Genomic DNA, 20,542 nt, shown 5'->3' with positions numbered 1-20,542 from the left:
AGGAAGAAGTCAAACTATCACTATTTGCAGGTGATATGATAGTCTACTTAAGTGACCCAAAAAACTCTACTAGAGAACTCCTACAGCTGATAAACAACTTCAGCAAAGTGGCTGGCTACAAAATCAACTCAAACAAATCAGTAGCCTTTATATACTCAAAGGATAAGCAGACTGAGAAAGAAATTAGGGAAATGACACCCTTCACAATAGCCACAAACAGCATAAAGTATCTTGGTGTGACTCTAACCAAACAAGTGAAAGACCTCTATGACAAGAACTTCAGATCTCTGAAGAAGGAAGTCGAAGAAGATCTCAGAAAATGGAAAAATCTTCCATGCTCATGGATTGGCAGGATTAATATAGTTAATATGGCCATCTTGCCAAAGGCAATCTACAGATTCAATGCAATCCCTATCAAAATCCCAACCCAGTTCTTCATAGAGCTAGAAAGAGCAATGCTCAAATTCATCTGGAATGACAAAAAACCCAGGATAGCTAAAACTATTCTCAACAGTAAAAGAACTTCAGGGGGATTCAGTATCCCAGACCTCAAACTTTACTACAGAGCAATAGTGATAAAAACTACATGGTATTGGTACAATGTCAGGCAAGCGGATCAATGGAATGGGATTGAAGACCCAGAAATGAACCCACACAGCTATGGTCACTTGATCTTCAACAAAGGAGCTGAAAGCATCCAGTGGGAAAAAAATTAGCCTTTTCAACAAATGGTTCTGGTTCAAGTGGAGGTCAGCATGCAGAAGAATGTGAATTGATCCATTCTTATCTCCTTGTACTAAGCTCAACTCCAAATGGATCAAGGACGTCCACATAAAACCTGACACACTGAAACTAATAGAAAAGAAACTGGGGAAGACCCTTGAGGACATGGGCACTGGGGAAAAGTTCCTGAATAGAACACCAATAGCTTATGCTCTAAGATCAAGAATTGACAAATGGGACCTCATAAAATTACAAAGTTTCTGTAAGGCAAAGGACACTGTCAAAAGGACAAAACATCAACCAACAGATTGGGAAAGGATCTTCACCAACCCTAAATCTGACAGAGGGCTAATATCTAATATATACAAAGAACTAAAGAAGGTAGAACCCAGAGAACCAAATAACCCCATTAAAAAGTGGGGTACCAAGCTAAACAAAGAATTTTCACATGAAGAACTTCAGAGGGCTGAGAAACACCTTAAGAAATGTTCAACATCATTAATCTTTAGGGAAATGCAAGTCAAACAACACTGAGATTTCACCTCACACCAGTCAGAATGGCTAAGGTCAAAAACTCAGGAGACACCAGGTGCTGGCGAGAATGTGGAGAAAGAGGAACACTCCTCCACTGCTGGTGGGATTGTAAGATGGTGCAACCACTTTGGAAATCAGTCTGGAGGTTCCTCAGAAAACTGGGCATGGCACTTCCGGAGGATCCTGCTATACCTCTCCTGGGCATATACCCAGAGGATTCTTCAGCATGTAATAAGGACACATGCTCCACTATGTTCATAACAGCCCTATTTGTAGTAGCCAGAAGCTGGAAAGAACCCAGGTATCCGTCAACGGAAGAATGGATACAAAAAATGTGATATATTTACACAATGGAGAACTATTCAGCCATTAGAAACAATGAATTCATGAAATTCTTAGACAAATGGTTGGAGCTGTAGAACATCATACTAAGTGAGGTAACCCAGTCTCAAAAGATCAATCATGGTATGCACTCACTGATAAGTGGATATTAACCTAGAAACTTGGAATACCCAAGAAATAATCCACATATTAAATGATGTCTTAAAAGAACAGAGGAGTGGCCCCTGGTTCTGGAAAGACTCAATGCAACAGTATAGGGGAATACCAGAACAGGTAAGTCGGAAGGAGTAGATGGAGGAACAGGGGGAGCGAAGAGGGCTTATGGGATTTGCAGGGAGTGGGGACCCAGAAAAGGGGAAATCATTTGAAATGTAAATAAAGAATACATCAAATAATAAAAAAAAAGAAACAATGGCCAAGCTGACTGATGGCCTCAACACCGTCCTTTACACAGAGATGTTCTCACACCTACCACACGTGCACCTAAACACACCCGTGTGTACACACACACTCTCTCACACACTCTCACACATACCCACACAAACACACAGCTGCACTCAAACCCACCCACAGGTATCCCTACACAAACACAAATATAGGTACTAACATGCAAGTAAACTTAAAACACAACACACACACATAATATACACACACATACACACACACAATCACACACACACTCAAGTAACACTCCTCCCAAACACACACTGATCTAGCCACACATACACAAGCTCACACACAAACCAATCAAATATAAAATCCACGCACAGGTCACAAAATACACCGAAATTGCAGAGAGCACCACTCCACCAACTCCTCTCAATGCACTCAAAGAAATCCAGGTGTTGCCACAGCTTAACATGTGCTGGCTGGACTGTATCACAATCCCACTTCATGAGATCAGAGCAGGACCTGTCCTGACAGGGCTGGGAGGGACTCCAAGCCTCTGGCCTAGGTGGGCTATGGAGACTAATATTAGGCTTTTAGAAATCAAAGCCTGTAGGATGTTTTGCTGTCCTTAGGACTCTGGTTAAAATGATTTCTGGGTCCTCTGCTTTAAAGTCCTCATACCTACACTCTGTGCTTCAACATGTGTCCCAACTGATGGGTCTAAGATGATGTAACAGCTTAACATAAAAAAATGTTCTGCTTGTTAAGACCTAGGTGGCAGCTGCCATTCTGACATTACCATAGCCATTTCATTTTAGACCTGTAGCCGGCCATCTTACATTATTACAGAGGACCTTTCTTGAGCCCGGCTAACCATTAACTGTATATCCCATTAAGTAATATATTCTAGTGTTCTGACCCTTGCCCTCCTTTAGGAACAATCATAACTAAGGTCAGTTAGAATGGCTTCCTATAGTAAGCAAGAATAAGCTTGAACCTGAACCAACCACCCAGATGCCTGGCAAGACTCCCTGCACCTGTGTATAAGCTTTAATGGTTGCTGTGAGCTTCTGTGGTCTTTGCCATTTATAATCCTCTCTGGGAAGCAGTGTGGATTGCAGTCTCAACTCCTGAGTCCTCTCTCCAGTGACTGTTGCCAGCTGTACCATGGGTATCAAGGTTCACCTGACAACAATGTGGAGGCTGGTGGAGTCATACTGACAGCACCTTGTACAGTAAGATAGGCATTGTTTCAGGGCTCAATCTGGGGAATGTAGTAACTGAGAAGACCACACTCACTGGCTTTCTGGATGGCCTGGGTCAGCTTCTTTTGCTGCTTCATAGACTCCAGGGTATGGGGCATGGAAGATGATTCTCCTATGGGCACAAACAAACTGTTCCAAGAGCATCACATCCCTAAAGTCAACATGCAATTTGAGATACTTGCACATGGGACACGGATTCCTAGAAACTTGATTGTTAGGAATACCTGTCTGATCCATTGTGCCACCAGCTTTGTGGTTGAGGAAATAGTCAGCCCAAACATGGTGAGAGCCATAGCCATTCAGGTATTCTCCGGAATCCAGGGAATTCCAAGGTTTGTTTTAATAAGGGGAGAAGGGAAGGGAGGGAGGTTGAAGGGTTTTCTTCAGGAGGGCCTCTGGTGCAAAGAGTCTGGAGGGGAACCTCAGCTCCATAGGAACTTCCTAAGAGTGTAGGAAACAACATTAGCAGCATATGCCACAAGGAGGCAGCCATCATGATGTGCACACATGATTTCCAGCCTGCTGGAAAAATAAATGTATGCTCAGGATACAGACTAGGGCGGGTATGTGCGATTTTCTTATGTGGGCGAGTGGCAACAGCTTTAGGGTTTGGCTGTGGAATAAATGAAGAAGAGAAGTCTAGCCATCAGCTCCTTGCTCTCTGTGGCTGTCTGTGGATGTGATCTGAAGGGCTTCTTCAGGTTCTGCCCTCTTGTCTGCAGCAGGTGACTGGAACCTGGAACTGTGTGCCACAGAAGCCCTTTTCCTTGATACTTGTGCCAGGGTGGTTTATCACATCCACAGAAACAAAACTAAAACAGCAAGCATGTGTCACAAGCCAAGGGGAAGCTGCAGGACCTTTAAACCAACTACTGTCATAAGAACAATTCAAGTTCATCCCTGACTTCCTTCCAAATAAAGGACATTCAGACTATAGGTATTCTACTTGGCTTGAAAATTACTGGGGGTCACCCCTAATCTTCTTTTCTAACTGCTGGCCTGGCTACCTCACCAGTGGTGCTCCCCAGATCCTTGCTGTTCTCCTGGCCACATGCTCAAGGTTCCCATCCCTGAATGGCCACTTCTTCCTGCTTCTTCCTATTTTCTCCCCCACCCCTCCTCCTCCAACCCTAACCAACCTTCCCTTGATCCCTCTGCCACTTGGCTGTAGCCTATTTTATATAACCAACAGTTTTAAATCAAGGAATAAGGTCTGCATAACAAAAGCTTGTGAGTGGAGAAATTACTCCTGGACCTTTGGGTACAGAATTTAGCCTTACAACACAAGGCAATAGACAAAACCTTGACCAGGAATACCAGGCTGAGGATACAAGTTCTACAGACCTTAAGACAGGCCATAGATGTACAAATCCTGGTGGAAAAAGGATTCTGATCAAATTTGTAGATCACTAAAGAACAGATGTTTAGAACACTGCACAGAGCAAGACAGGCAGAGAAGGGCAAGTTGGCCAGCTCAGTTCCACGGTGTTCTTTAGAAGTAGTGCCTTTTATTAAAAGTTTCATAAAATTCATTCTTCATTCCCTATCTTTCTCACCAGTTCTCCTTCCTAACCACAGCCACCTAGAATGGACAGAAAGCTCCTAAAAGCTTCACATCCTCAAAGAGACTTCCTAGGGGCCCAACATTGAGACCAGGATGTCTCAATCATCCTGGAATCATCCACTGCAGTCTCTGGCCTTTGCAGTGTATAGTCATCCCAGCATCTACAGGGTGTTTCTTGAAGTTCTGTGGGATGAGTTCTGATGGTTATGGGCAGATATGCTTTCCACATTATATATTCAGACTTGCTGGGAGACCCAGCCATGGAATGATGTATGGTTACTGTTCCTGGGAATCTTAAGTTAAATGAGAGTAATTCCCCATATAAACCTTAAACACTCTTCCCCACAGCACCACCCAAATAACAGAGTCCCCTGGTCTCCAATCTCATACTGTCAGAATGTTGAAAAGATAGTATTTTAATTGCTGCTCCTAAAGTAAATCCTCTGTGCTCTGGATGAACTCTAGGGCAAGAACAATCCAACAAAGCCAGGATGCAGATGACAGCTGTGAAGGATGCAGGGTGGTAGTGGACAGCCTTTGAAAACAAGTAGCCTAGACACAGAGAATGATCTCTCTGTGACACCAGCTTCTCTATGGTGTCCACATTTATTGGCTGAGTAGCATCACCTATGTCCCCTGAACACTCTGAAATAGCCACCATTTCCTGTTCTCTGCCACCCATCTGCCCTACAGGTAAATGGGCAGAGCACAGAAATGTTGGCAAACTTGAGAAGATCATTCCTGGCCTGTTCTACATTCTGTGTGTTACTATTCCCTGTCAGTCCAGGAAACATTACAAGGGGCTTGCAGAAAAAGAGAGAACATGAGAAGGCAAAGAAAATTACGTATGTACTGGAAGGACACTGGAGTTGAGTAGAAGCAAGAACACAGAAGACAGCAGGGAGGTTAAGGTCATCTTAAAACCAGCTTCTGAGCCAGGGACATGGCTTCTGAAGAGCTCTGAGTGCGCTGCTGTGGCAGGAGGGAGGGGGACAGGGAGGGAAGGCAGAGGGGAGGGGAGGGGCCAAGGGAGAGGGTTGGGAGAGAAGGGAGTGGAGGGGAGAAGGATGGGAGAGAGGGGAGGGGGAAAAAGGGGAGGGGGAGAAAGGAGAAGGGGAGGAAAGGGGGATAGATGAAGGAGGATGGGGAGGAGAGGAGGATGAGGAGAGGGCAGGGGAGGGGGAAGGGAAGGGGAGAAGAGGGAATTTGGGAAAAGGGATGGGGATGGGGAGGGTCAGGAGAGGAGATGGAAGAAGGGGAATGGAGGAAGGAGGGAGGAATGGAGAAAGGCAGAACAAGAGGAATGAGAGAAAAAGTAAGAGAAGGAAGGAGAAAGGGAGAGAGAACAGAAAGGAGGAAAGAAAATTCCTGTCCCATGTAAAGCTTTGTAGGGCTTTAAGCAGATGGCAAATATTGTGTGATTGCTTTTATTCACCTCATCTTTTGTTTTCTTTAAGATTTTCTTTTCTTTCTTTCTTTTCTTTTCTTTCTTTCTTTCTTTCTTTCTTTTCTTTTCTTTTTTTTTATTATTCGATATAATTTATTTACATTTCAAATGATTTCCCTTCTTCTAGCCTCCCCACTCCCCGAAAGTCCCGCAAGCCCCCTTCTCTTCCCCTGTCCTCCCACCCACCCCTTCCCACTTCCCCGTTCTGGTTTTGCTGAATACTGTTTCACTGAGTCTTTCCAGAACCAGGGGCCACTCCTCCTTTCTTCTTGTACCTCATTTGATGTGTGGATTATGTTTTTGGTATTCCAGTTTTCTAGGTTAATATCCACTTATTAGTGAGTACATACCATGATTCACCTTTTGAGTCTGGGTTACCTCACTTAGTATGATATTCTCTAGCTCCATCCATTTGCCTAAGAATTTCATGAATTCATTGTTTCTAATGGCTGAATAGTACTCCATTGTGTAGATATACCACATTTTTTGCATCCACTCTTCTGTTGAGGGATACCTGGGTTCTTTCCAGCATCTGGCAATTACAAATAGGGCTGCTATGAACATAGTAGAACATGTATCCTTATTACATGGTGGGGAGTCTTCTGGGTATATGCCCAGGAGTGGTATAGCAGGATCTTCTGGAAGTAAGGTGCCCAGTTTTCTTTTCTTTTTTTTTTTTTTTGAGAGAGAGAGAGGATCTCACTCTCTAACTCAGGTCTGTCTCAAACTCAGGGTGATTCTCCAGTCTCAGTTTCCTGAGTGTGTGTTTAGAGTTACTGCTATTTTGTGAAGGTTTGCCTATGTATGAGTGTGCACAACACGTGTACCCTCAGAGCCCAGTACAGGGTATGGGGTTCCCCAGAACTAAAGTTACAGAACCTTGTGAGCTGCCCTGTGAGCTGCCCTGTTGGTGTTGCACTTGGAACCCAGTCAGGTGATCTGCAAAACCGGGCAGGACTCATAACTCCTGAGTTGGGAAACCAGACATTTTGTTTTAACGGTTAGCATCTGTTTTCACCTGTGAAATGAACAGGGATCCTTAAACATACTGCTGCAGCTTCCTGACCTTAGGACAGATGCTGTCAGTTAGAAAGGAGATGATGAACAGGAGGACCATGTGATGGTGGTGACCAGGTGACACTGAATGACCTCAGCTCTGCAGCCAGTAGCTCTCTCAACCTCTAAAAGCTTAGTCTAAGGCCCGTCTTGTGGGAACCCCCTAGGTGAGTCCTGTGCACCCTAACTTCAGCTGCGATCGCTCCCTTTCTCCCTCCCAGCCACTGAGCGATTTCACCATTCCTATTGCTGGACAGCAAACTCCTTCAGGGAGTGACTGTCTATTCAGAAAGCTATACACCCAGACAAAGTACCCATGTGTCAGACAGGAGCCATGATTTTGAACTAAGTTATGTAGAACTTCACTCAACACGCAAACAGCTGGCCTGGGGCTTGTGTTTGAAAGATTATTATATAAATTAAGTGGAGCAATGACACATGAATTCTTTACTCTCTAAGTGTTTGGCAAATGAAGGCCATTATTGTCATAATCTTTTGAAACTAAAATATATTTCAATCTTTGGAAAACTAAAAGAGAGAGAGAGAGAGAGAGAGAGAGAGAGAGAGAGAGAGGAGAGAGAGAGAGAGAGAGAGAGAGAGAGAGAGAGAGAGATCCTTGTCCTCCACTGAGTATCTGGTGCAGAGGCACACATAATATTCTTGCCAATCTGGAATTATTCCTGACTGAGTTTTACAGAAAAACCGACTTCTGTCTAAATGAACACCATTACCTGGTCTGCCTCCAGGGGAAGGAGTCTAGACAGGCCCAGGGGCAGGGGCAGAAGCCTCCACATGCCCACTAAGCACCATTTAACTGTGTTGTCACCCAGTGAAGGAAGGGCTTAAAGCCCTTTTCTGAGGGGATAGTGAGGCAGGACAGGGAAGGGAGGTGAGCTGGGTGGCAGGTCAACATTTACCAAGTGGGTTGTAAACCTTGATGTGGTGCCACAGGCCCTTAATTCTTGTATCTGGGTGCAAATTTCTAGTTAAAGACTAGCCTGGGCTACAGACTGAACTCTTTTACCAAAAGCCAAAGACTTTGGGGAAAGGGGTAGGAATGCCTGGAGCAGCTGTTGCCTGTGCTGTGATCTGTTAAAGCACATTGAGAAGTTCAAAAGCAAAACGGCCAGAGAACTCTTGAAGAGAGAGCCAGTTTTGGAAAAGAGAGAAAGGGGTGCGGTGAGGACTAGAAGGAACTTGGGACTTAGAATCTTCGGGAAAGAGTCTCTAGGCTGAGGGGTCCTGTCCTTCCACACTGTGTCCCAGGATTCCCATTGGGTTCCTGTCCCAGGAAGACACTGGCTAGCTCAAGACAGAGACAGCTCTGCTGCCCCCTCCCCCACCACAGGCTTTGGAAATTCACAGGCCAGCCTTGAACACAGACAAACAGTATTCCTTCCTCCTCCCCACCCCCATCCCCACTCGATCACCCCGCTGCCCCCATGAGATCTCTGGAATTCACCTTGTCTCCCTGAACACAGAAAGACAGACAAACAGACAGCAGGCACAGCAGAACCAAGTGGCAGGAAAGGACCTTGGCAGCAGCAGCCAGCTCCATAGCTCCTCCTCTAGACCCTGGCGCCCAAAGGTGTGACTTTAACTCTCTGAAAGGGAGGGAAAGCCTTGGTCACATTCTGCTGATGGCCAGACCTCAGAAAGGTTTTAAAACTTGGCTATGAGTTCAGGGCAATGCCTTCTCCTTGCTGTAGTGAAAACCGCAGCCCCTGCAGACTGGTGCCTGTGCCCTGCGGACTGAGGTGTAGCCCTGCTCTTGTATCTAGTCTCAGTGCTTTGCAGGGTGGAGTCAGGAAGGAACGCAGCTGCGCATGGCATGTGCGCCCTAGCACGTGATGAGAAGATGAGAAGCACAGGAAGATCAGGAAGGGGAAAGAGCAGGAAGAGCTGTGACAGGAAGTTGTTCCATGGCTACCAGGGGGGCGGGGTGAATGATGAGAGGGAGCACAGGGTGGCAGGGAAAGGGGTGGCAGGGAAAGTGATGGCACCAGGCGGGCATGGTGTGGAGACCTACAGAGAATCAGGAGCTCCAGGCTTCTGAGTCCTTAATTTGCAGATTCCTCAGGAGCACAGCCATCAGCCTTAGTCCTGAGAGAACCCCAGCAGCAAACCTGGACAGAAGCCAAAGAAAGAGAGGAAGTCACCCTGGCTGCAGTGTGCTTGCTTCTGTGGAGACACCTCCACATGTGCACCCCAACACCTCTGGTGCCTCCAGCTTCCTGCTGCCCACCAGGGCTCCTTCAGCCCCTCTCTGGCTGTAGCTATCCATTTCCCCACCCCACTTCTCTCTCTCAGAGTTGTTGGCTGTCCAGTCAGCCCGCTCTGCTTTTCTTCCTTCCTTCCTTCCTTCCTTCCTTCCTTCCTTCCTTCCTTCCTTCCTTCCTTCCTTCCTTCCTTCCTTCCTTTCTTTCTACCTTCCTTCCTTTCTTCTTTCTTTCTTTCTTTCTTTCTTTCTTTCTTTCTTTCTTTCTTTCTTTCTTTCTTTCTTTCTTTCTTTCTTTCTTTCCTTCCTTCCTTCCTTCCTTCCTTCCTTCCTTCCTTTCTATCAATTCTGCCACCCCAATACTCTTGTATTTTGAGAACAGAGGTCAGCTTTGGTTATTCACAGCTCTTGAAGTGCATCTTGTTTTTTGAAGCAGAGTCTCCTCTGAACTTAGGAGTTCCTGGATTTGGCTAGACTGGCCAGCTTTCAAAATCTGCAGATCTTCCTGTGTCCAGGATTACAGCACAAACCACCATTTCTGGAGTTTTTCCTTGGTTGGTGGAGGATGAAATGTAGGACCTCTTACTTATAAGGCTGGAGTTTCAAAATGAAAACACCTTCTCAGCTGCTGTGGTGGCCCTTGCCCTCCATCTGAGCTCTTGGGAGTTGGAGGCAGACAGGAGGACCCCTGGTGAGTTAAAGGCCAGGCAGAGTTCAGTGGTGAGATACTCTCTCAAAAACAAATCATGTATGTGTGAGTGTGTGTGTATTACCTATATACACACATGCACATGAATACATATATTATATGCATTCATATGTACACAGACACCAGCAAAAATCAGTTTCAGAGAAAATGTTACTAAGGCAGGCAGGGGTTATGAACTCTGCTGAGACTTGGCCCTTTTGTTTCCTTTTTCCTTGTCTCTGGTGAATGTCAGGGCTCAGTGCTCACAGGCAGGGGTAGTGCCCACCCACACCATGCTCAGGCCTGTGCAGGGATGCAGAGAAGTCACAGGGCTGTGGCTCTTTAGCAGTTGTTGATATATTGTTTGAGACAGAGGGATTCACTGACTTGGGGATTAGCAAGTGGGCAGGCTAGGCTGGCTGAGCACTGAGCCCCAAGAATCTCCTTGTCTAAATTTACCTCAGCAGATCTGAGGTTTTCAGACACAGCTGCCTTAAGACTGATAACCACAGTCCAGGGGACAGAGTTGTTTCTGCAGAAACCTTAACAACGACTCATCTTAGGCCAGGGCTCCAACTCTAGATGGGCCAGGTCAAGACATGTACACAGAACTAAGGTTCTCCTCTGTCCTCTCAACAGGACCTCTGAGAAAGTCTTGGGTCTGCCTGGCTTCCCACAGGTTCTGGGAATGGAAACCACATCACTTTTAGCAGCAACTGGTTTTCCTTGCAGTCATCTCACCAGGCCTATTAACACATTAGCATCAGTTCTGTTGTGAGAAATGCATAACTTTCAGCTCTGTGCTTTGACCTCCTTGTATTTCCTATATGAGATTATCCCCTAGAATTGTCATCTGATCTTAAATCATCTTGATCTAACTTCACTCAGTCGGATGCCAGGTTCCCTAGAGGTCAACTCCATTTTAGGACAGATCTCTTCCTTTAATCTGTCCCTCCTTTCTTTTCCTGAGCTAATATATTTTCCAAGATTGTTTTCTTTATTTTTATTTAATTTCCTCAGACTGGATTTATTGCTTATTATTTGTAATTGCATTTGTGTGATGATGTGCACATGAGTGATGGTGAGAAAGGGAACAGGTACAAGGCTGATGTCAATGACCTGTTACATCCTGATGGAGTGAAGCAGGGGAATGGAGACTGTCGGTTTTAATATATCACACTATGTTTAGTTGGAAGTGAAAGGACACAGATTACCAACACCATCAGAGTCTGTGTGTGCATGTGCGTGTGCGTGTGCATGTGCGTGTGCGTGTGCGTGTGCGTGTGTGTGTGTGTGTGTGTGTGTGTGAGAGAGAGAGAGAGAGAGAGAGAGAGAGAGAGAGAGAGAGAGAGACTTTGGTGGAGAAGAGATAGGTACTGTCAGACCACAATCCATGAATCAAGCTGTGAGGAGAGTTCTGAGAGCTTTTGAGAAAATTCAAAGAGAACAAGACAAGCCTTGGTACCTGTGTTGCTACTAAACCAGGGTTTGTTCTTGGAATGATGCCCCTCCCAGGTGTAAACAGCGGTAGGTTTGCTCCAGATTACACATTGCTGCTTACTTGTGTGGCTAAGAAGTGTTTCCAAGCATGGCGTCCCTGTGACTGTGTACAGTCCTGTGAACTTTGCTCATGTGACCTTGCTTAATTCAAGGGTCTGATGCTTTGAATAAAGTTGGCTATTGCCTGAGACTTCAGTCTGCCTCATTTTATGCTCTGTTCCCTCTGCTTAAGGCTGCCGCCTAGAGTAACAAGTTCCACCTCAGTGGGACCTGAAATCTGCCACAACCTAGGAGAGTGAGGACCCTGCAGAAGCAGGTGAGTGAGAATAATGGAGCCAGAATCAGGGGAGGCTTTGCCTTACCTCACGCTTGTGCACCATTTCTTAAAGGAAGGAGGAGCGAAACTGTCCAAATAGAAACTGTTAGATGCTCTCATCCTTATGCTGAGTTCGCCATTTCCTCTCTCCTAGGGATAACATTTTTACCATCTTTTGCCAAAGTTCACTCTTTTCGCAAAGTATTTATCTAGTGTTGCAATGAGGTGAAATGATAACATAGATCATATCAGTTTTCAGAGTCTATTTGTATCTGGTTAATGAACCTCCCAAAAACTTTATTGACATCCACAGCTATTTTTCTCAATATGGTCATTGAAACAATTTTACTTTTTGTAGACTTGCTAACAAGGAAGACGTTATCCTCATAAATACAGGACGGATGGCATATTTGGACACATTTATAGGAAGACTAGTCTTGCAATATTAAAATGAGAAGTGACTATACATGCTGACCTAAGAAACTCCTGAAGACACAGATGACAGACTCCCTGGACAGTATTTCCTGTTAGTTTTTGTTAAAAGTAATCATTTTACATAGACATCTAGATCTTATTGAGGAAATAGTTTTTATGATTTACTTCAAAAATGTTTATCTCTTTATAGAAAAAATAGGTATAATTAAAACACCCAAAAAGGTGTGTAATAGTCATAAAAGTCTCAAATATTAGTTTGCATTACATATGACTGCTGAGTCAGTCAATAGTGATACTGAAAGTGAAGGGAACTGAAGAGACAATGAAATTCTGACCATGGTAATTTACCTTGGACCTATTTAGAGTCAATATGGTTACATGAAGAAACTGCTATGTAGAGAGGTTATGGGTTTAAATTCAGTTTTAGAATACTTTAGTAAAATTTAATCTTTTATAGTTATAGAGTTTACACTCAGTTAAAATGTACAACAGCTATTTCATATACTATTTCCATGCCTCTCTAGAAAACAAATACCAGGAAGAGATTTCAGGGAGAAACTTGTCAAGGGCACAGTGTCTTCTGTGTCATGTCCTCTCTCCCTCCCCTCCCCCCTCCCCCTCCCTCCTTCCTTCTGCTCCCCCTCCCAATCTCATGCCCCCCTGCTCCTCCCCTTCCTACTTCCCTCCCCCCTCCCTCTCTCTCTCTCTCTCTCTCTCTCTCTCTCTCTCTCTCTCTCTCTCTCTCTCGTGTGTGTGTGTGTGTGTGTGTGTGTGTGTTACAAGCCTGCCCTTGTGAAGGGATCAAGCTCCCATCTTTTTCTCACATCCTGTCTTTCCCTCCCATGCTGTGTTTCCTGGCTCTTGGATGGGGTGATATACACGTTTGGTTTGGGAAATATGTTTGCCCATGCTTTGGGCTCAACCCAGTGAGGCAAACCTTTGGTGGCCTGGTTGGGAAACTCTCTTCTTGCCTTCCTCCTTTTCCTCTGTTGCTGGTAGTGGTTGTTGGAGCAGTCAATAGGTGGATGAAGATTACTGTCTCAGCAGACTTTGCAGGGAGATCCAGCGGCCTGCATGCTGGAGAATGGATCACCTTAATTTCTGTCATATAAGCTAAGGTCTGACTGACCCTCAGACTTCTGTACAAGACTTATGAACTAAACAACTTCTTCTTCTTCTTCTTCTTCTTCTTCTTCTTCTTCTTCTTCTTCTTCTTCTTCTTCTTCTTCTTCTTCTTCCTCCTCCTCCACCTCCTCCTCCTCTTCCTCCTCCTCCTCCTCCTCCTCCTCCTCCCCCGCCTCCTCCTCCTCCTTCTTCTTCTTCTTCTCCTTCTTCTTCTTCACAGGTGCCCCCTAATGGTGAAGAGAGAGAGGAACTCATTCCCAGAAACCTGAACACACTGTGAGAAACTCCTCACCCTCTCTCTCACCTCCCTATTTGACAGTTCTTGTTATTCTTCAGCATAGGAGGGAAAGAGTTCCTGACTGACATTAGGCTCTGCCACTTTGATCTCAGACAGACACCCTGATGCAAGGACTCTGGGTGATCAGGGGTTTGTTCTCTGCTTTACACTGAGTCCCTTTTCCTGTGAGTAGGGTTCCTGATGCTATGATGAAGCACCATGCCACCAAAAAAATTAGAAATGAAACTCTAGTTTCTGCCAACTTGACAAAAAACTACCAGCACAACTGAACCCTTGTCACCGTGACACACAACTGCAACACATTTATTTATGTATTTATTTATTTTGATACATTTTTCTACTTTTTATTTTTATTTTTATTATATTCAACAATAAGTATCTTTTTATACCAATCATAAAAATGATGAACATGTTATTAATAAACATAAAATAATAAAATCTTTTGTTCATTTGTTTGTTTTGCTTTTAGTAGAGCTTAAAATCTTGGCTTTTACTGTGGTAGAAACTCAAAATAAGAACAATTTGTGAGGAGTTGGAGAGATGGATCAGAGGTTACAAGCACTGACTGCTCTTCCAAAGGTCCTGAGTTCAAATCCCAGCAACCACATGGTAGCTCACAACCGTCCATGAGACCTGAAGCCCTCTTCCGGTGTGTCAGAAGACAGCTACAGTGTACTTACACAAAATAAATAAAAAATTAATATTTTAATAAAAAAGAACAATTTTGGGGCAGTGGTGGCACATGCCATTAATCCTAGCACTTGGGAGGTAGAGGCAGGCAGAGTTCTGAGTTCAAGGTCAGCCTGGTCTACAGAGAGTGAGTTCCAGGACAGCCAGGGCTACAGAAAAACCCTGTCTCAAAAAACCAAAAATAAATAAATAAATAAATAAATAAATAAATAAATAAATAAATAAATAAATTAGAATAGAATAATTTTTAGACATTGTAGTTCATGATACAACACTTTTTTTAATATTTTGATATATTAAAATCAAATTAATTTATTGATATATTTATTTACATTTCAAATGATTTCCCCTTTTCTGGACCCCCCCACTCCCCGAAAGTCCCATCAGTCCCCTTCCTTCCCCCTGTTTTCCCACCCAACCCTTCCCACTTCCCTGTTCTGGTTTTGCTCTATACTGCGTCACCGAGTCTTTCCAGAACAAGGGGCCACTCCTCTGTTCTTCTTGTACCTCATTTGATGTGTGGATTATGTTTTGGGTATTCCAGTTTTCTAGGTTAACAACCACTTATTAGTGAGTGCATACCATGATTCACCTTTAGAGTCTGGGTTACCTCACTTAGTATGATGTTCTCCAGCTCCATCCATTTGCCTAAGAATAGAATAGAATAGAATAGAATAGAATAGATAGAATAGAATAATTTTTAGACATTGTAGTTCATGATACAACACTTTTTAATCAGAACCTTTTTCATTTATCCCAAACATGGCACATTCATATAATATCACAAAACACAAATAACTTAAAAATTCCCATGGTCTCTACCAATTTATTCACTTTAAAAGTTCAGTCTCTATGGAAATATATAGACTTTTTAAAATAAAAATTATCTGTAAAAAATGTAAAGTCTCTCAATGGAGGAGCTAGAGAAAGGACCCAAGGAGCTGAAGAGCTTTGCAGCCCCATAGGAGAAACAATATGAACCAACCAGTACCCACAGAGCTCCCAGGGACTAAACCACCAACCAGAGTACACATGGAGGACCCATGGCTCCAGCCACATGGGTAGCAGAGGACAGCCTGGTTGGTCATCAGTGAGAGGAAAGGTCGTTGGTCATGTGAAGGCTCATTGCCCCCAGGGTAGGTGAATGCCAGGTCAGGGGAGCTGGAGTGGGAGGGTTAGTGAGCAGGGGGAGGGGGGATGGGATAGGGGGTTTTTGGAGGGGAACCAAGGAAAGGGGATAACATTTGAAATGTAAATGAAGAAAATATCTAATAAACATGTAAAAAATAAAAAAATTAAAATCTCTAACTGTGTTCTTACTTAATTTCCAAAATTAAGTTCAAATCAGTTTAGTTTTGGACTAAGGGAAGAATAAAGCACCATTGCAATATGAACAAAGGAAAATCTATCTACACACATACACTCAGTATTTAGTGTCTGGGATCCACTCACAGTCTTCTAGATCCTCCAAATGTCATGGCCAAGTCTCTAGCTCTGCCCCACCCAGCACACAGTTTGTCTTTGAGGCTCCAGCTGGCTCCCCTCCACTGCAGAGGCAGTGCTCGCTGGTCATCCCATGGCCCTGGCATCTTCAAAACACTGGTGTCTCTTGTTGCAAGTGGGCTGAACACTTACCAACAGCCTCGCCTGGGCTCTTTCCTGGTGCCTCAGCCTCTCTGCTTGGTTGCTTCAGTCTTTGGGCTGTGACTGCTCCTGTGGCCTCCCCTTCACCAGAGACCTCACAGAGGTAGATTACCATAAGGAAACATCCACAGGGTGGGGAAGATATGAAAATTCTAGTGACTTCCCTATAGGGATGTCACAGTGTGTGTGTGTGTGTGTGCTTGTGTGTGTGCTTGTGTGTGTGTGTGTGCTTGTGTGTGTGTGTTGCTTATGTCCTTGCTCCCCTCTGCTAACTCAGTCTGCTTTCTTACAGAACCCAGGACCACCATTCCAGTGGGACCTGAAACACAATATGCTGGGTCCTTCCACATGATTCATTAAACTAGTCAATGCCCAATAGTATTGGCTACAAGTCAATATTATAACAGCATTTTTTTCACTACAAGCTCCCTCCACTCTGATAAGTCCATCTTGTGTGCAATGGACATAAGACTCACCCGCACACCCTCAGAGCTGACTTGTAGTCTCTTTCAGGTTGCAAGTGTCCAGAGCACATGTTTGATGTCAGTCATCTGCTCAGTTGGTCTCTGCAGTTAAGGTGAGGTTCTGTGCGGTGGTCCAGGAGGGTTCTTCTCTTAGGATGCCCAGAAAGGAGACATGGCTTCTGAGCAGCGGTGGAGAGCCTGGGTGGGTACTTTCAGGCTCAGCCTTGGATCTTGGTTGGGACCAACTCTGTCTGTTGGCCATGGTGCCTTCTACCTCACCAAAGGATGTAGTCTCAAAACCTGGCTAGAATGGTGTTGAAGATATCCTACAGAAAACACTTATTTCCTTTGTAACACAATTTTTCTTTTGGACCCATCCTCACACCGAGAGCACTGTCTTGTTGGTGGCACACCAGCTGTTTGCTCAGTGACAACTCTCTGTGATGATTCAAGCAGGGATTCTGAGATTCTTAGAACTAAGCCTTCTTGGCTCTGTGACAGGATGCTCAGATGTGAGAGACCTGCCCTGTGACCCCAGCAGATTCTCCCACTACACCCTGCCCAAGCTCTGGCTCCTTTGCACCAGCCCTCCTCTGCTTGACACTTCTCTCCAGTCTCCGTCCCTCTGACCTCCCTTTGTTTTTTCTCCCTCCCCTCAGCCTCAGCCTGCAGGGCCCTCTCACACACTCCTACCCCTGGCTAAGCGTGGGTTCTCCCTCACCCTTGTTGCAGAACATTGTACAGGAACTTGGGAAAGAATTAGAAGCTGCCCCCTCTCCCTCAAATCATTTCTTGTGGATACTGCAGAAGTTTTCTTCTTTTAACTCTGTCACCCTAAGAAGCTTAACCTTTCATCCTTGACGTCACTGTCCCCTCTTTCAAGGTTCTGTGAGCTCTGTGCCCGATGCCCCATCAGTCACCTTGCCCTTACTCAGGGTGCACTCTGATGAAAACTAACCGTGGCATATGGACTTCATCTTTCCTATTACAGTGCAGTGAGGTACTTCCATGTGTAAAAAGGGGAAAACATCCCTCAAAGGGGTCAAAGATAATTTTTCTGGAGACAAACTTGGAAGACCATGGCCAGCCAGTAAGGGTGACCACAGATTTAGGTTTCCCTCACTTTTACCTGGAGGCAATTTTATGAACATTTTATAGAAAGACACAAGGAAGTCATGAATCAATTCTCTTTGAAGTACAAAGGTGGGTGCCTCAGGAAGATGGATTGTAACAATGCTGGGAAGCACCAACTGTGGGCCTCAAATGTACTGGGTTGGGGAAATCTTGAAGGTCTGTTCATAAAGTCTAAGGATATATATCTATTAGCCACAAGAATGTTAGGTCACTTAAGAAGGAAGGCAAGAAGTCGGCCCTAAGCAGGCTAAAGAAGGCCCAAGACAACAAATCTTGGGACCTATGGCATTCCACCATCTCACATCTTTTAGGATCTATGTAACAACTAACTTTTGAAGGTCAAGGTGAACTCCTGTTCATATATACAATGTTTGTGTGTGTGTGTGTGTGTGTGTGTGTGTGTGTGCGCGCGCGCGCACGCGTGCGTGTGCTCATGCGTGTGGAGGGGCTGTGTTTGCGACTGTGTATGTATGTATGTATGTATGTATGTATGTATGTATGTATGTATGTATGTGTATGAGCATTGGTCTGTGTCTTGGCACAGCTGTACCCTGAGTATATGATGTGACATATCTATTTTCCACCTTCAGATAGAGGCTCTGTGGGAATGTGTACATGATAATGTCTCTCCCCACAAGGTGTTTAATCAAAATTGGCAGATAAGGACGCAAGACGGCAAGCATAGTTCAAATTTATTTTAATTCATGGGATGCAAGCAAATCTAACACATTGATATTGTGAAGAACAAAGAAAAAATCAGTATTACATGAACAGAGTCACCAGGCTATTGAAGCTGGGTATCAAAAGGCACATTAACCACTGATAATGAAAGACTTGACAGCATTGTACATCTAAACCCACTTGTAAAACACAAAACATGGGGAGGTTTGCTGTGGTCAGGGTTTTATACTTTCCAGGAAAACAAGAAAACTAAATTACAACAGGATTTAATCTGAGTTTCTTATGTCATGCCATAAATCCCTTATTTATACATTTCTGGGGTTTCTTCTCCTCCTCAGTCACTAATATCATACCTCCTGCCTGTCCTGAAACCTCCAAAGGATGTTCTCCCCTTTAATTACTGTGAGTTACAATTCTTTTTGCTGATCACAACATACTCCTTGTTTTAATTCTGCAGTGTCTTTGGCTGGTCTCACTTAATCTTTCAGTATGATTAATATCCTTTAGATAAGAAGGCACTACGATGGAGATAGCATTGTAGCAGGGCTTTCTATCACTACCATCTACACCTACACCTATTTGTCAGCACTGAGGAACACTTGGCCTCTGAGTGATGTCAAAGTCTGACCTCCAACCTCATGCAACAACCACCCTTGCCTCTCAAAATTGTAGTCCAATCTCTTCTTAAATGTTAGGGTCTTATGACCCTATGAGAGCTCAGCATCCCCAGACAGGGCTCTCAATATTCATTCTCAGCAACAGAGCCCTCCCAAGAGGAAAGCATCTGCCTCATTTATCCACGACATGATCTGCCCATCTTTCAGGGCAGCATTACAGACTCAAGGAGTCCCTCTCTTCACAATAAAATCAAAACATTCTCTTTTAACAACCAGAATCTCCTGCTTGGAGTGCCATTCAGTTCCTCATGATAACTCACAATCCTACCCAACCCTGGAACCAAAGGCCAGTAGTTGAACATTAGTTCTATGAAAGCTATTAACTAGGAAGTTGTGAGCTGTTTTCCTCTTACCTATTAAAATATGAACATAAAATGGCCCAGAAGTCAAGGCCAAGTAATATCACATAACTAGTATGAAAAATGCCCATTGTCTCTCAGGAACATTACTTCTGGAGAAGTCACTATCTAAGTTTGGGTCCACAGAGGCTATCTTTTTCGTATATGTATATACACACGTGTGCATGCTTGTTAATACACTCAGATGTATGGAGACGACACATCAATTACCTTTGGATGTCACTCCCCAGGATGCCATCCATGCACACTGTGTTTTGAGACAGTCTGTACTGGAACTCACCAATTCAACTCCTCTGATTGATGAAGGAACCTGGGAGATGCTCTTCTCTCTCTCTCTCTCTCTCTCTCTCTCTCTCTGTCTCCTGCACTGGGATGACAATCAAGTACCACCACACTGTGCATGGGTTCTGACGAGGGAACTCAGGTCTTCATGCTTGTAAGGGACAAGCACTATATGACCAAGTTGTCTCTTTGTCCCTTGTTCTTCTCAAACGCATATATAATTTTCAGTTGCTGAATGTAACATTTCTATGCCTATACCCTGCCCCCTGGTAGTTCCTGGCATGGCAGTGCTGACTAGTCTAGGACTGTTACTGTCACGTGTCCATACACGGGCTCTGGGGTCTTGTGTGTCCCTAGAGGGAGCACCATTTTAGGGTTTAGCTTTCCCTTAGTCTGTTATTCATTTTCCTTACAGACATTAACGTTTTTTCTTAGTTTTCTTACAGACAGGATATACCCAATATTTCCGTTGTATACATTAATACGGACAGTATATATTCGATGTTTCTGTTGTATACATTAATATTCATAGATGTGTGATCTGAGATCTGCTCACTTCTCTTTCTGCTTTCTTATTTATTTTTGCTAACCACGCTCCTCAGAGGTTGAATGGAACGCTCCTCTGTTCCTAACACACCGTTCAGATCTCACCCTGAACAGTGAGATTACACGGTGCTTTGAGACAGGTTCTGGTCCTGCAGAGCAAGCTC

At 44.3% G+C, this 20,542-nt stretch overlaps 1 pseudogene; it reads right to left on the bottom strand.

Moving 5' to 3' along the window:
* Positions 1–3,112: 3,112 nt before the first annotated feature.
* LOC127673495 (28S ribosomal protein S18b, mitochondrial-like) lies at positions 3,113–3,747 on the bottom strand (annotated as a pseudogene).
* Between the last annotated feature and the right edge of the window lie 16,795 nt (positions 3,748–20,542).

The sequence above is a fragment of the Apodemus sylvaticus genome, chromosome 23 (genome assembly GCF_947179515.1).
Source record: "Apodemus sylvaticus chromosome 23, mApoSyl1.1, whole genome shotgun sequence".
NCBI lineage: Eukaryota > Metazoa > Chordata > Mammalia > Rodentia > Muridae > Apodemus > Apodemus sylvaticus.
Note: the sequence above shows the minus strand (reverse complement) of the source record. Positions and strands in the feature narration are given on the sequence as shown.